This window comes from Anarrhichthys ocellatus, unplaced genomic scaffold, assembly GCF_004355925.1.
Source record: "Anarrhichthys ocellatus isolate YVR2014 unplaced genomic scaffold, GSC_Weel_1.0 scaffold10, whole genome shotgun sequence".
Taxonomy (NCBI): Eukaryota; Metazoa; Chordata; class Actinopteri; order Perciformes; family Anarhichadidae; genus Anarrhichthys; species Anarrhichthys ocellatus.
This window is the reverse complement of record NW_022280040.1, coordinates 5,660,460-5,676,213: the sequence shown is the minus strand read 5'-3', so window position 1 is coordinate 5,676,213 and position 15,754 is coordinate 5,660,460. Positions and strand designations below refer to the sequence as shown.

Sequence of the window (15,754 nt, the reverse complement as noted above, 5' to 3'; positions counted from 1 at the left end):
GTTGCAGAGAGTAAGCATGGTCATCATCTTCAGACATTTCTCTAAAGTCATTAACTCAGAACTTAAGTAAGATTTCTGTTTGTGCTCTTTTGGAGTGTTTGACGCTGACTCGGAGATCTAGACCAGTGGCTCCATTGTGGCCATCGGCTAAACTCTCCGGCCTCCCTGTAGAAGATTATGAAACTGGCTTTAAAATAGAGAGCAGCAGCTCACCAGGGCTTTGGATGATTTCAGGCTAAATATATGAAAAGGGCAGCTTGGTCCATGGGCAAGAGTGGGATATGGGTGGATTGCAGCCAAGGCCTTTGGTGCATCTTTTTTTTTTTTGCACTCTGTGTCACTTTGGTAGAAAGATGCCCTGGAAACCAAAACCTGATGTGAGCCAGCAAGACACTGACTCTAAAAATCTAGGTACTGAAGTGAAAACGACTCCGCAGCAATACCTTTGACTGTTAAACCTACATCGTGGAGTCAAAAAAAAGCTTTATAACACATTGAAGGATTCATTATGTTATACTGTTATACCTGTTACAAATATATTAATACAAATGTCCTTATCTCCGTCTAACATACTGCTAATAATTGCTAAATGGGGCATTGACGTAAAGCGTTAGAGTAGCTGAGTAAAGCTGTTGGGCGTTAAGGTTATCAAGTGCAACAGTAAAATTGCATAAAATATAAAACTGTGTGTATTTCAGCAGCATATCCCCATAGACGGCCTTTTTCAGCATGTCAAGCAACTACGCAACATTTGGATTAAAGTAGCCACATGACAAGCTGTCATGTTGGATAACTCCTGTTCTTTTTTTTTTAAATTTTTTTATTTTTTATTTTTTTTTTATTTTTTATGATATGGCTCATCTTTACTGAATTTCACTATTTCTTTCCCGTCTTTCAACTTTTATTTTTAATTTTTAAAGCCGTCTTTGAGACCATGAAAGCTATGAATCTATTTTTTTTCTGCATCTTTTGGCATTTGTGTTACTGAAAGCGAGCTGCCTGTCATTTCACTCTCTTTACTCAAATTATACAAGCGCAGTCGAGTCCTTTGGTGTCTTCCGAGGCAAGCAGGTGGCTCATTCACTGGGTTCCTCCGTGGCAGACTGGCACAGGCTGAGGCTCCAAACTGAATAGCTTCAGGTGTAATCCTCACCTGCTCTCTCGCTTGTTAAATCCCAAATGTTTTGATTTATTTTGTCTCCCCTCTCCATTTGTTTGGGTCTCTTTTCAGCAATGGAAGGATTTAGAACTAAGGGATTAGTCAAAGTGGGCCCTGTTTATATTGTTCATGCAGGAAGAAAGTGATGTCAAGGCATTTACACTTTCACGTGGCATCAAGAGCCCAAATAGCATTCATGAGCACATGCACATACAGTTTCACATTTTCACACAACTGCACAAACTGCACTGTATACATTCCCTGCACCTGCCTCCTGTTATCTGCTTCATAAATGACTCTTTGCTCTGAGTCAACATCTCTTTCCCCTTCTTTATTATGTGATTATAGCAGCATAAGAAATGGATGCTGATGAACAAAGCCTCCACGCTGACACACCTGAGCCACACAGGGAGTGAACATTTTCCTCTTTTGACGTTCGTGCCGCTTTGAAGTTTCGTTGTTTTGTGCATCTGAGCCCCTAAACAATGAACCACAGCAGTGAACGTCCACATCGTGTCTGTCAGTGTGGGGTTTTTCTGTGCTTGTGTGCACAAGAGGAGGGGTCTGCGGAGGAGAGCGACCTCCCAGCTCCAACACATGGTGCCCAGACTAAACAAGAAGATGAATGTTTCCTGAGTCCAGCCTGGCACAGAGGCACCCCAATCTGCCTGTGTGGCTGACTGAATGAATCACATTCACAGCAGAGGGAAGGTTATATAGGAGAGGAGAGAAGAAGAAGAAATGAGTAGTGAAGGCAGAGGAGAGAGCTTTAGTTTGGTCATTTCAAGTTCGCATTCCATCACAGTAGCATCAGAATAACTCTAGTTTATTACAAAACGGGTCCTATTTTCCTAGTTAGGGCCATCATATGTATGTGTAATAGTAGCATTGTGCTCACTAAGTTGATGGTGAAAAGACGTCAGACAATGCAAATTATGTAAGTAGTCAGACTGTTCTAAAGGAGTTAAATGGGCCCTCCACCGATTGTACATGTCATAATTAGTTTACTTATCGTGTGGAGTGCTACTTAGCCTGTGAGAACCGATGTATAATGTCTTCTGTGGCTCTGGAGGGGGAGCCCTCCAAAGTCAATCAGAATAACCTTGACTTGCGCTCGGCCTCCACTGCTTCGATTTTGACCATTCTTTTTGTAATCTGTCACTTTTTGAGTCCCACAACTTTGCCTTAAATGTCCAGATTATTCAAAATTATTTGGATAAGAAAACAAAGGTAGTTCAACGCTAACTTACAGAATTTACAGTGTGCCGTTTTCAGGTGCATTCGGGGATTACTTTTGATATTTTTTGTGTTCTCACTTTAAATTTTTATTTTTAATTAAGTGGTTCACTGGTTGCTAACTTGTTGTCGTAGAGCCTGTCTGATTTTCTGACTATTTGTGTATCAAGGTACTGTTGCACTTTGTCGTATCAATGTTAGCATATTCTCAGATCTCAGGAATAACTTTGGTACAATGTTATCATAACCAAACAATTAAAAAGACCCAAGTTGTAATAAACCAGAATTATTCTTTGAAAATCCTTATCCTATTTAATCCAATGCACAGCCATTCATCTCAATTACCAATATATATATATGTTTTGCCTCCAAAAGCTTTATCTTGAAAGTAAAACATGTGTTTCAAGTTATACCACCTAAATGTCTTCGGCTCGGTCTGAACTCTTCCACAACCCACAAGGTGTTACCGTCATGCGACGATGGAACTGTTAACAACACCAACAAAAGCTCAGTGTGCTGCTGTCAACCTGTCTCCTCCCACGCGTCACCTTTCGACCTTCCCGCCCCGCACCCCCACATCACACCTCCACCCTTTTTTTTATTTCACCCAAAAGCCTGGAGAGAGCTGGCCTGACTGTGCTAGCAGCTTAGTGAATCCATGAAGTAGAGGCTAAGGCTTTGGGAGAAGGGGTTGAGATATCGTGGTGGAAACTTTTGGCAGACTATGGTAAAAGGCGCCTTGTTTTGGAGACAGAGCTCTGAGGCTCTCTGTGGGGCTATGATGGGCTGAGCCTCATTGCGGTTTGTAACAACAAGCTGTTGGATTTGGAGAGAAAGTTCCAGACACACCCCCAACCGTTACTCAATGCTGCTACCCCCTTTTCTTCATGCCAGAAAAAGTGTATCTCTCTCAGTAAGACACTCAAGCAGAAAGCCCCCTCCATGTGGGTTTCTTTAGCCCATCAGCCTTACTCCAGAGAGCTTCGGGTCGTGGCAAAAGGTTCCCTCTTGGTCAAGGTGGAACATACGCACAGACATCTACATGTGACAAGCCCCCGCTAAACAATGGCTGTTGGCTGAGGGAGAGGAGGGGGCGGAGGGGCAGCGGTAGTTCTTGGATGGCCTGATTGGAGCATAAACAGCAGCCCAGGAAGTGCTGAAGTAAGAGAGAGAGAGAGAGAGGGAGGGAGAAATAGAGGGAGGGAGGGAGGGAGGGGGAGCAGGGGAAGTGTGCAGATCTGCCGGGAGACAGCAAAAAGTTTGGGACTGCGACGGTGTGTTAGTTAGTTTGTGTCACTCTCGTCGTACCCAAGACTTTGGGCTTTATCTATCAGGACTGGATTGCAGAGAGCCAGAAAAGAAAGGTGAGTAGCCACATCTCACACAAGAAGACGCTCTCTCACACAGATGTGAACTTAAATACGCACAGATGCTCAGTCATATTGGCTCCATGTGAGTACAAAACAACACCCATTTTCTCCTCTGTGGATTCCAACTGCTGTATTCTAAGGCGAAAGAATTCTTGCATGACTTGAGAAGTGGCTTGGTGTTATTATTGCACGCAATGTCATTTTAAATTCCGGAGGATTTTTGAATGGCACACAGCGTAGTGTCCTTAATGTGTGTGTGTGTGTGTGTGTGTGTGTGTGTGTGTGTGTGTGTGTGTGCTGTTTGCTGATGGTTTCCCCTGGCTCTGAAAGCCGCTTGTTTTGCATAGCTGTTTTTGTGGTGCCTTGAACTGCAGCCAGCCATTCAGGGGACCATCTAATGTGTGTGTGTGTGGCTGTGTCTAATTAAGCTAATGGGGGAGTCGAGTGGTGCGGGTCAGACCACGAGAGGCTGAACTTGAAAACATCACGGTCACTTTCACGAAAACACAGTCCTTGCACAAACTGTCTCTTACATGAATCGTCTCAGATTCAACCACTCTACAGAACATTTCTTAATCGATTTCACTGCGTGTGTATCTCCCTTTCATAGATCACGGAGAGGAGTGACATTTGTAGATGAAAGCAGCTGATTTTAGATCAGATTTACTGTGGATTTGGTGCTGGTTTGTATGGTGCTGTTTGCTCTCTGGATCAAATGGATTGTTAAGTTTTCCCACCGGGGAAATGCTGCATTCCTCCTCTCAAAGTGAACATCAATGTCAATACGCGTCTTCAAAGAGACTACTCAGATGTCACTTAGATTCATAGGCCGAGCAGTAAACTGTTGTAAATAGTGATCTCTTATTATCTGAGTGCTGTGCCTACTAGTTACTACTATTTCACTAGTTTGTCACCACGCTGCAAATAAAATAGCATTTTAAGCATTTTACTGTCTTGACAAGCCTATTATCCTGTCGGGAGCTCTCCAATACCGCTGGAACTTTTTCCACTGTTGAGGAGATTTACATCTGGAAAAGAGTGGCCTGCCCAAGCACGAACACAAAGAAAAGTCAAACGCTCAACATTGTGATCTGTCTAATAAAGGCAAAACTATTTTTTAAAAACAAAGCAACACGCTTAGGCAGCTCACCAATTAGCTATGTTTTCGCTTCACTGTTTTGTAATTAATCCTGCAGGAATACAGGTATGTAAAGATTCCATAACCCTCCTTTTTACGAGTCAGGTGTTCAGAGATGGGTGTGATTTGTTGTGTCTCTTTCAGCGATGAGTATATCAACTTCAGCTCCTGTGCTCGGGGGGAGGTAAACAGGCCGGAGAGGAGTACCTCGTCAGAAAGACAAATGAGTTTGCACCCTTGCACCCTGCCAGAGCCCCCCGGACTCCATCCTTCATCGCTCGTTCCGGCACTTTGACAGCGTTCAGACAGCGTTCTCACAAGTTTTATCTGTGCTTTGCTGATGTAGCAAGTTGTCAATTTCTCACAAGACCAGAGGAAACTGTTATTAACTCTAAGGCACTGCTTTGGCTGCCAGTTTAACTCAGCCAAGCTATTTGTCTAAATGCTAGCATATGAGGCACAGGGATTTTGGCAGTGTTTTTTTTTTTTTTTTTTTTTTTTTAACAAGCAAAGGCACACAGTAGCTCCTGACCATATGCATCCATTTGTCTGATATCGTTATTAAGGTTACGTTTTGACCACTTGATTACCTTGCTGGAATGCTCTCTTGCATCGGTATCCAGACTTAACGGATCGTGTCTGGGTCTGAGCAGGAGATCAAGCACTAACCTGGACCAGATGTATTAGCTGATGCAAATCTGTGGCTGTGGAGTTTGATGGCTGCCACGGGACATTGAGCTCGGTTGAAACACACCTCGGCATGTGGCCGAGCAGTGCTGAGGGGGGGGGGGCCTGACCAGGTGTTTCTCCTGCAAGCTGTCATCCCTTATTGGGCCCCGAGCCAACTCGAGCCACGTCTCATTGAGCTTCAGTTTTTGATCGAACCTCATTACGGAGCTCTCATTTCCGCCACTGTTGGTGGCTGAGTTACAGAAATGATAACTGAATGAAGCTCCTTCAAGTGCATTTGTTTGTGTTTGTAAAAAAAAATAGATAGAGCAAGAGAGAAACAGACAGGAAGACAGAAAAAGAGAAAAGAATGCCGATTTTGATTTTGAGTTAAAGCATCATTAAAGGATATGTTCACCCAAATTACCCCCCTCCCCCTTTTTAGAGAGGAAAGTTCCAATAAAACCTCTTTGATCGAGTGTGTGGATTATCCACAGCAACACGGATACTGACTGGAAAGAGCTGGTGATCTTCTAAATGCCATTCCAGTGATTATGACGGAAATCTCTGAAAATGTTCCAGTAAGTGAGACTTACTAGAATTTTTGGTCAAACAAACATTTTCATGGTCTTTATTAACCTTCAAGCTCTGAGTTTTTTTTGTAGTTGGGTGAACTGACTTTTTAAAGCATATCCACTGCGGTTTTCTTCATTCCCAATCAAGATAAAGCCATTCGTTTAAAGGTTTATATAAAGCCCGACTTCCTTCACAGGGTCACTTCATAGCGTTTTCGGACAGTAAAGTGTCCACTGCTAGTATCAGTTTAGTCAGTAAGCTTTAAGATTTTTCCTAAAGCGCATTTAGTTCTCAATTAGCTGCAAAAAACTGATCTCGTCCTCGAGGAAGATTTCCTATCGTTTCAGCAGCTAAGTCCTTATGGCCAAAACAACTTGAGTCTAATAGAGGTGGGGATGATTGCAAGGTATAATCGGATGAAATCTCAGTCACATTAATTGACTTCTACTTGTTGAGAACTGACCTAATTTTGAGCTAAATCATATTCATGGGAACAGGCACTCTGTGGAAATCTCTATTTCTGCATTGACATTAAGAAAATACAGTCTCAGACACTCATTACCTGTGCCCTTTGTTTTTGATATTCACAATTGATCTGAATGGAAATAAATTATTTTTTCAACCCCTGGTAGAAAATCTAAAGCAGAAAAAGAATTCAGCTCCAAATAAATATATTGGGATGCAAAACCTCTCCTGCACAGTTCTAAAGGAGGCAGTGATATTGCAAATGTTGTTTCCCTGGTGTTGTCTTCTATTGTTGTGCTGTTGGGCAATAGTAGAGGCTTATGTTAGACCTCAGCATTTGCTGCAGTGAATGCTGTCGGCTTTGCTGTGACAAGGATAATCCGCATGCTTCCTGTCGTGACGTCCGATGCTGCTGGAGCTAATGGAAATTTTGCCAAGACATGAAATTAGATTATTTTTTTTGGAACATGTCCCTTTCGGTTAACCTACAAATGGGTGGACCCACAGAAACACAACTGTAAAACATCTGTTTATTTTCTGCAAAAGTTACTCTTCATTCTTGTAAAAATGCCCTGCTTAGGTGACAAAGCACTGTCCTTTTCCCTCACTCTTTACTCCCTCTTGACACTCGTAAGTTTCATATACTTCAGTCACTCCACCTATTGAGTGAAGTCATTTGTTTGACCATCTCTTCTGGCACTGATGAGATGAGAAGGGGGGGGTAAGACAAATGTTCCCCACCCACCGGCTCAGACGGAGGCGGGAGAGGCTCAAGCAGACAATGTTCTGACACTCTTCAGCCGCTATTAACCCCTCCAGGTCTTTTCACCCAGTGTAAACATCCCTCCGCCTCTCCCATCCGATCACTCCTTTAGGCATTTGGTTTGACGTGGTGCCTTCCACAACACACAAGAACGTACCAGGGCTGTTTTTGTGTCCAGTGACAGACACGCTTTGTGTACACATGAACATGAACAGGAGTGGAATGTTTTCGTCCATCTGTCTACAACCGTCTCTGCCCTCTGAGCAAATTGATCATGAGGCAAAATGAAAGAGTGGTGACAAAGAACAATCCAAGGAGGCCAAGCTGATATTAGAGGGAAGATGAAATGCAGTAAAAGTGCACTGATGAAATATATAATCTACAAATGTCCTTATGTGTCAGGCCTGTAAAACTGTATTTGCATATGTCATTCTCACTCTTTGAAAGTACTCAAGGTTTTCTGTCCCCATAAAGCGTTGGTAATTAAGAAAAGTCCGAATTTGAGTCTTAAAGCTGCCTAATCCCAATTAATATGGATGAGACTTCTGTCCTGAACCCTATTTAACAACCTGCAGTGTCTTGCCCTTTTTCCTTAGATGTTAGCTCTTTTATGTTCTCTATCAACCAAATTGACCGCTTACTAATGAGTCACTATCGTGGCATGATTTCATAATTACCCCTCTGCCTGACAAACTCGACACACTCTCATTTAGCCACAGTTGAGATTATAAAAGTCCTAAAATATTCTGTAAAGCCTTTGACACACAGGATGTTTTCATTAAGCCGGGCTATTCTAGGAACGGCGGCTACCTGAGCTCTGGAGTTGGACGTTTTGAAGAAACCTGCCTTCTAATTCTACATGGTCTGTTCGGAGAGCTCCTTCCTGCTCGGACTGATAAATAGACTAGACCATGTAAATACTGGAAAGAGGCCCAGAAAGAGCAGTTTAATGAGTATTAAAAAAGGTAATTTACAGGGTAAAGGTAATGGCAGACATACAGGAGTGGCTGTATTTGCAACCATGTCTGGAATCTGTTTATTCTCAGGATTTTATTTAAGGAGTAGTGGATTATACAAGCGTGACACCTCTTAACTTCAAATCCGTTCTGCAGTTGAAAAAAAGATTTCGTCACACAAGATAGACGCAGCATTTGGTGGAAGTGAAGTTGTCAGGCTGCAATACTAGATTCCCACTTCTCAAACAGGAGTAAATAGTGTTTGTTGTGGACAATTTTCAGGCGTGGAGTTGGTGTGCTTGCTTGTATTCAAGGCACCAGGACTGTGCATGTTGGATCAACTCAAAACAAACTTTAGTTTCCATGTTCATCATAATGAAGGAAGATGTGCAACGGTGTAGCTCATGTGTTCTTGAACAGTTTTTCTTTTTAAAACAAGAGGAATAAGATAGACTTTGGCACATAGGCAATACTTGTTGATACAATCAATTTACTGTTTGTTCTATCATTGGTTCTGGTCTTCTTATTTATACCATAGACAATTGAAAAATAACCTTTTCAGTTAATAAAAAGTTTTTTTCTTTTAGTTTTTTGCAGCATTTTTACCTCTAGATCTTCCGCTACTGTGCCTATGAGCTATTCCACCCCCAGGCTCCCCTCAGAGTAATGAAAGCCATCTTGTAAAACCTGACATTTTCAATGTTGTAGTAAGTCTTTTACCATTCTGCTTCACCTCAGTACCCTAAATGAGTTTCTATGGTAGTGCCAGTGTTAATAAAAGTGAAATATGTCCCCAGTGTGAAAACATTTGAGTAATATTTTAGCAGTCTTTCTAGCTGAAAACCATAATAGGCCTTTAACGGTATTTTTCCATTTTAGCCTTCCGAGTAGTGACGCGGTTCTCGTCTGAGTTTTTAGCTCATAAGCTCCTTCACAGCATTTGTTTTTAAAGCTCGTCTTTTCAGATAATATCTATATTATGGGGCAGCCATAAGGTTTACCAGTCTATCGTTACATTCCCATAAAAGGGGGGAAACTATGGCTAGTAATTGGTTTAGCTTAGAGTTTCCATTCACCCAAGATCCCATTCTGCTTCTACCTTCAAATTCAAGGCCACAGAGTATTCCACGAAGTTCTGAACATTTCCATTCATTTTTTATAATGGCAGGAAGAAGGGAAACGGACCCTCGGCACACACGTTCAAACACACACCAACACACAGTTCAGTCCCTTGTGCTCTTTATCACCTTTTCTTAGCGCTTTGTTTCGAGGTTTCCTTCCCGTCAGGTTTTCCTTTCACAAGAGTGTGTATCCTCCCCGGCAGCAACACAACAATGCCCTGCTTCATTTCAGCTCTCCGGGACCTGAGACCGCTGGAGCCAATGGGCTGCTAGGCACATGCTAAAGCCATTAGCTGATGGATGACGGTGGTTAGCCACAGAGGCATCGCAAAATAACCATCTCACTATGTACATAATGAAGCTGAGGGGAAGGGACGGGGTACTGTATCAGCTATCTGCATGTGTGTGCGCAAGCAGCCGTGTTGAAATGTGGCGTGTTGCCTGTCTGGCCAATGGACTGCCAATCCTACAACAAGCTAATCATGAGGAGGAATGTGCTTTACGTGGTTTGTTCACATATTAAGATATCAATTCGTTTTACCCTGTGTTGAAGCTTCCTGTGAGTTTAGCCAAAAGCTCCTCAGTGTCTGCTCAGGCGGACAGATCCCAGCCATGGTTGAGGAGGCCTTTTATTATTAGACTCAGACACATCCCATTTGGTCTCTCAGTCAAGCTCAGACAGTTTGATGGAGTGCTCTAGAGAATGACTTAATTACAGTCACTATCTCAATCTGAATTTACTGGGGCTGCATCCATAATGCATGTCTTACTTTGTATCAGCGGGCCCCAATTGGAGTCGACCAATAACGTGACGGAACTCTAAAGCTTCTCGAGAGTTTCTTTGCAGATGTGCAGCAAGGTATATGTGCACCAATGGGAAGCAGGGTTCTTACTACGGACTGTTTTTGATCTACAATCTATGTATTGTTTTTTACATTGTTCTAATGCTTGTATAGACGATGTTAGAAGTTATAAATGCCCATCAAAATGGAGTTGGCCACTTGGGGCAGCATAACAAGGTGTAAACACAACATTGACATTGATTTAGTGAAGGTTTTAGCAGACTGTTGTCTGCTTACATATCCAGAAGATGCCGTTTGAGTGGCATTTAAACCATCTGACCAGCCAATATTTATTTTCTCTTAGCTTTTGTCTCCACCAACTCCTGAGGGAAATATCCGCCTCTTTAGCTGCTAAATTCTCCACTATGTCCACCAGCTAGTCGCTACCTTTGCCTGTCTGCCATTTGGTGCTGGGTAAGTTGTGCACAGTATAGGTTTATCAGAGCTTTTCTTAATGGAAAAACAGCTTCCTGTTGCCACTGGAGACAGGGTTGATGAGAGCAGTGCACCGAAACAGTGAAGCTCAGGGGAACTGGAGAGTCAAGTGATTACTTTTACATTGCTCGTATCATTTCCTTAACTGTTCATACAAAATAGCTACTTAAAGGCCGAGGTGTGCCCTCAAATGGCTTAGCGCCAACATTCATAAATCATATTAAATTCAGACATAAATGTTTTTTCTGAATTTTGGCAGTAGTACCATTAAAAAGGAAAGGGATAGTTGCCATACCTACCACAGACCTCGTGGACACAAATGATCTTCTTGGTGTTTCTCCAGAAAACAAACCAGTACATTCTCTTTGGACTATTAACCAGTACCATTTCTATGGAGCAGCTGCATACTTCACACTTGATGACATTACTTAGTTTGGGTGTCAGTTCTCTGATTTCCAGCTTCGCTAGAGAGTTTTTCCTCAGACCAAAATGTGTCTACACGATAGGAAAGACATACAAGAAATGTTCCCTTTTAAGGGTCTATGGTGCATTGCAGTTGGAGGTCTACAGCATGAGTTTGCAGCATCTACAGTATCATTTCCATGGGGGTTATGTGTTACACAGTATGTCCCAGTAAGCTGGATTCTGTGCTGCTTTGATCAGGGTAGAGTCCCCTCGCTAATCCGCTTGAGCTCTGGATGTTTGCCCAGGACACACACACACACTCACTCACTCACAAATTGTGATTAAAAAACAGATGTGAGGGCCTAGCCAAAAGATGAAATGGTCTGTATAAATCAAAGAGGAACAAACTGACATAACACTCAGATGTTGGACTACACATTATGGTTAAGTATGTCTCTGCCATTTCATGGGTCAGATTTTTTATCCAAAGTGAAATAAAACCCGTTACACTCTGTCTTGTAGTTGCACATATCTAAGTCTACAGAATAATGCTTGTGCTCCGTATCCAGAGCACTTATAACTAACTTAATGACGTCATGCCCACCTGGATTTTCATGTCTTTAGTCACACCTCTGATCTCTGATCTATATTTTAATTACAGCTGCAGGACGCAGGCGGGATTAAGAAATGTAAATGCTCTCCCCCTGTCAATCCTCCTTGTCTTTTTAAGAGCCATTTAAGAGCTCTTAATTGCTCCGGGCTTAACTGTAAACCTCTGTGCCCTGTATCGAAGCGCTAATAAACAGGTGGGAAGGGATTTTTATCTGGGTGCAGCTGATGAGCGGAAAGGGCGTAATGAAAAGATGAAGATGGAGAGAGGAATGGGAAAGAAGAAACAGGATGAGAGAGGAGAGGAAGGAAGGGGAAGAAAGAAGGGGTGCTACTTGAGTACCTCCCTGCATTACATCACTGAGATGCTTCAGCACTGATGACATCGTCGGGCGGGAGGGGGGGGGGCTCGCCCTGGGGATGATGTCATTAGTAACCAATGAGAGAACTCGAGGCCGATATAGTCTGGCCAGCTCCTTAGGCTGAAATAGTAGGATCTCTGGAAATGTCTTTTCCTCCTCTCAAATCGCAGAGCCTTTGTGTCTTGTGTGCTTTGTCCTGCAGTTATTTTTAGACTTGTGTGTTAAAACAAATACATTTCAGACCTGTTCCTTCCTCTGCCACAATGCAAAGGGTAAGCAGAGCTGGCTCTCCCAAAGAGGACAGAGCCATGTAAATATAGCCCTAAGGGAATTAGCATTTAACTAACTTAATAACACTTGAAGGAACTGCTTTATGCCTGTCCACATGAATGGACCGGTTTCTACTTTAACGTGTTTGTTACGGACCAAACAATGCTGAGCATCACTTTCAAGCCAGGAAGGCCATGCCACTGGGACATTTTAAATTGGCTGTGACTGTTGTTGTCTTTAAGGGATGTAACAGTGGCCTTTTTCATCACTTTGTACAGCTAAAGTGTCAGTGCTGTACACTGACACTTATAATGTACTTGTGACCTCAATATTAAGAAGACTTTTGGACAACCACCAGTTTTAACATTCATGTGTTTTAACATGTTTAACATATATATATGCTGCTTCCTGACTTAGTGAATCATTTCCTTAGAGAAACGACAAACACATTGTCCTGTCCATATCATTTTCTTTGCTTATTTACATCCAACAAACAAAGAGCAACATTTGCGTTTATTTGAGGGCATTACGACGTAAGTTCAATTTGAACTCTCCTTTTAGCTCTGTTTTGGTCTCCACCAACTCCTGTGGAAAATATTTGTCTCTTTAGCTGATAAATGCTTCATGATGTTCACCAGCTAGTCGCTAATTTTAGGTCAAAATAATAAGATGAAAGACTACAATTATCCTAGGAACTGAGGGGAACTGGGGAGTCAGGTGCCAATTCTCTGAGGTTTTGTCACTTCGAGTGACTCCTTTAACATTACATGTAGTGGTATGATCCATTGTTACTAAGGAATTGATTAGAGCAGCTTCAAAGTTGTGACTTTAGTGTCCCCGTCACAAAGACTCCCAATGCCTATACCTTTCCTGTTGCATTCACTCTTCAATTTTTATAGTTAAGGTCTTTAAATTAGCCTGCTGTGCTGCAGGGAGGAGGAGTTGATTACAGTACAGAGGCCAATAACACCAAGAGGCAATATGATGCTCGATAACTATTTCATGTACACAGAGTAAAATCAATCACGAGCATTGCAGTTAGAATTGTGCCCACACACACACTCCTCTGCCATCCACACACCCGTGACCTGGCTGTGCATTACGGCCCCACTGTGGTGAGACTATTAAACTTTGCAGGCGCTCACTTTTTCTCCTCCTCTCCCATGGGAAAGTTGCTACATTTCCGTTGCTGCAACCACACTATAATAAAGCTTGTGTTTTTTCGTTTCTTTCCATCAAGTTGATCCCTTGCATTCTTGTGATTCAACTAAGTAAAATCCTCTTGAAAATATATGCACACAATATTTTTTTGTTTTCTTAAACATTCCCATTTTGGCTCCACAGAGCCTTAGGCTTGGATGCAGTCCACCCACTGACCCATACACACACACACACATCCATACCGGGACACACAGCCACAGACACACGGACAGCACACAGCAGGTTTCACAGATAAAGACTGGGACAGAGGCGCTAGCGTTCCCAGGATTCTCAGAGTGGCTCCCCCTGAAAAGGGCCTATTTCACATCCCTCCACCACCTGCATCACTTATCAGCTCCAGCAGCACTCACCGCTCCAAAGCAGGGCCTTATGGAGCCACTCAGTTTCATCAGCTCTCTGATGCACACAGTTGTAGACACTTGGAGAATATAGCATAAGCGGAGCAGTGTAGTTTTTAGGTATTTCAGCTTTATCTTCAAGCCTAATCTCATACAGCAAATTTACAAAAGCAGATTTTTTCCTGAGCTGTTAGGTAGTAATACGCTTGAAGTTAATGTTAGTTATGCTGTGCTAGAATGCAGAGGAAACAGGAGAGGAGGAAAATGCAGTGCAGGGGGGAAAGTGAGAAATGCATGATTGACTGGCAGGCAAAGTCCAGGACCTAAGCTGCTTATCACTATGAAGAGTGCAATTGCAGCACAATCACTTTTTAATAAACTTGTGAGAGAGCAGGCATATTGAAAGGCATGTGCAGGCTGAACGCATAGTTAACTCGCTGCAGCAAAAGGGACTAAAGTTGCTTAAATTTGCTCAGGACTGTGCTGTGAAATCTCTAGTGCATCTTTGTAGACGTCTGTCTTAAAATGTGTCCCACGTCATCTAATTATCATCAGATAAGAAGAGCAGGTGCCTCCCTCGGTATTTTAAGCTTGACTTTGCAAAATAAGCCATAACTTTAATTTACTGTGGGCATACTGTATGTGCTTGTGTTTATGTGCCTGTGTATGTATTTCTATGTGTTGATATCGCAAGTGCATTTCCGCTGTGTGCACTTGTTTTGATTTTGTTGACAGAGAAAACTTGCCGAAACAGTTGTTGATAAGAGATATCTTATCAACAAGCACACAGTTTGAGAGAGGCCTGAGAATTTGACGTTTTCTCACTTCATGCAGTTTCCTGTTGCAAAATACCGACAGGCAACATTCTGCTGGCTAATGTACAGTCTGTCCTACGAGTCTGTAGGCAGATCTGATGTCCACCGTGAAACTACCATCACATGGCCCGAGTCCCATGCAGCTACAGGCTTAAAGGATTAGTCCTCCCCAAAATAAAGAGGAAAAATATTTTGTTATTCACCTAGCCATTAGTCTGCATGCATACAACAGCCCTGCATGAAGGATAGAATGTTCAGTTTTATAGCCAAACTGGAGGCTGTATTTTGTGGTGGTGTTAAATTTATAGTCTGTTACTGGCAATTCTAATTATTATAATTATTAATTTTAATATTTCCATCCCTTTGACCTCTGCGGTTCGATGTAACAACTGCAGTGCCAGTCTCTCGCCTGGCAAAAGATATATTGGTATTGAAACTCAAATACGGAATCGGCACTAGTATGAACAAATTCAAATGATACCCGGCCCTAGTCACACTTGGTAGGCTGTTAAACAGATGAGTCACTCACATTGGGGCTTTGGTGTTATTAAATTAACTGCAATGAAATAGTTTCTATCCCAGTGCTCTCTTATCTTTTATTCAGGGAAGAGAGTTCAGTGCGGATCTCCTCGGGAGATTCTGGTCCTCGGGAGGTCGCGGCGCGTGACCCAAGTCAATCAGATTACAAGGAAAAAGTTTTTCTCAGTCAGGGGTGGGGGGAAGAGGTAGCACGATGTCCTCTTCTCAGCTGCAACTGGTGCTTCCTCCTCAGGACACCACCGGCCTCGCTGTTGGCCCAGAGACGGTTGTCAGGGGAGACCCGCAGACATATGAGCCGGTGGCTAGGTTGACTTACACCTACTCTGGCCACGAGTTAATGAAGTGTACACACTGCTGGGGTTTACTGGCAAACACATGTGCGCTTGTGTGCACACACACACACACACACATAATTGCACACAGAGACACACTAACAAACACACCGGTTCATTGAGCAGCACTTA

General features: G+C 42.7%; 1 protein-coding gene across 12 annotated transcripts in view; it reads left to right on the top strand.

Annotated features, from left to right (window-relative positions):
• kiaa1217 (KIAA1217 ortholog) overlaps nucleotides 1–15,754 on the top strand; it is a 95,801-nt gene that overhangs the window by 32,635 nt on the left and 47,412 nt on the right. Inside the window, exon 1 of one of the 12 annotated variants that reach the window (XM_031850436.1) lies at nucleotides 3,590–3,759. The exons of the other annotated variants lie outside the window; for them this stretch is intronic. The gene's annotated coding sequence lies outside the window, so the exon portion shown is untranslated. Of the gene's footprint in view, nucleotides 1–3,589; nucleotides 3,760–15,754 lie in introns of those variants that run through there. 12 annotated transcript variants of the gene reach the window in all.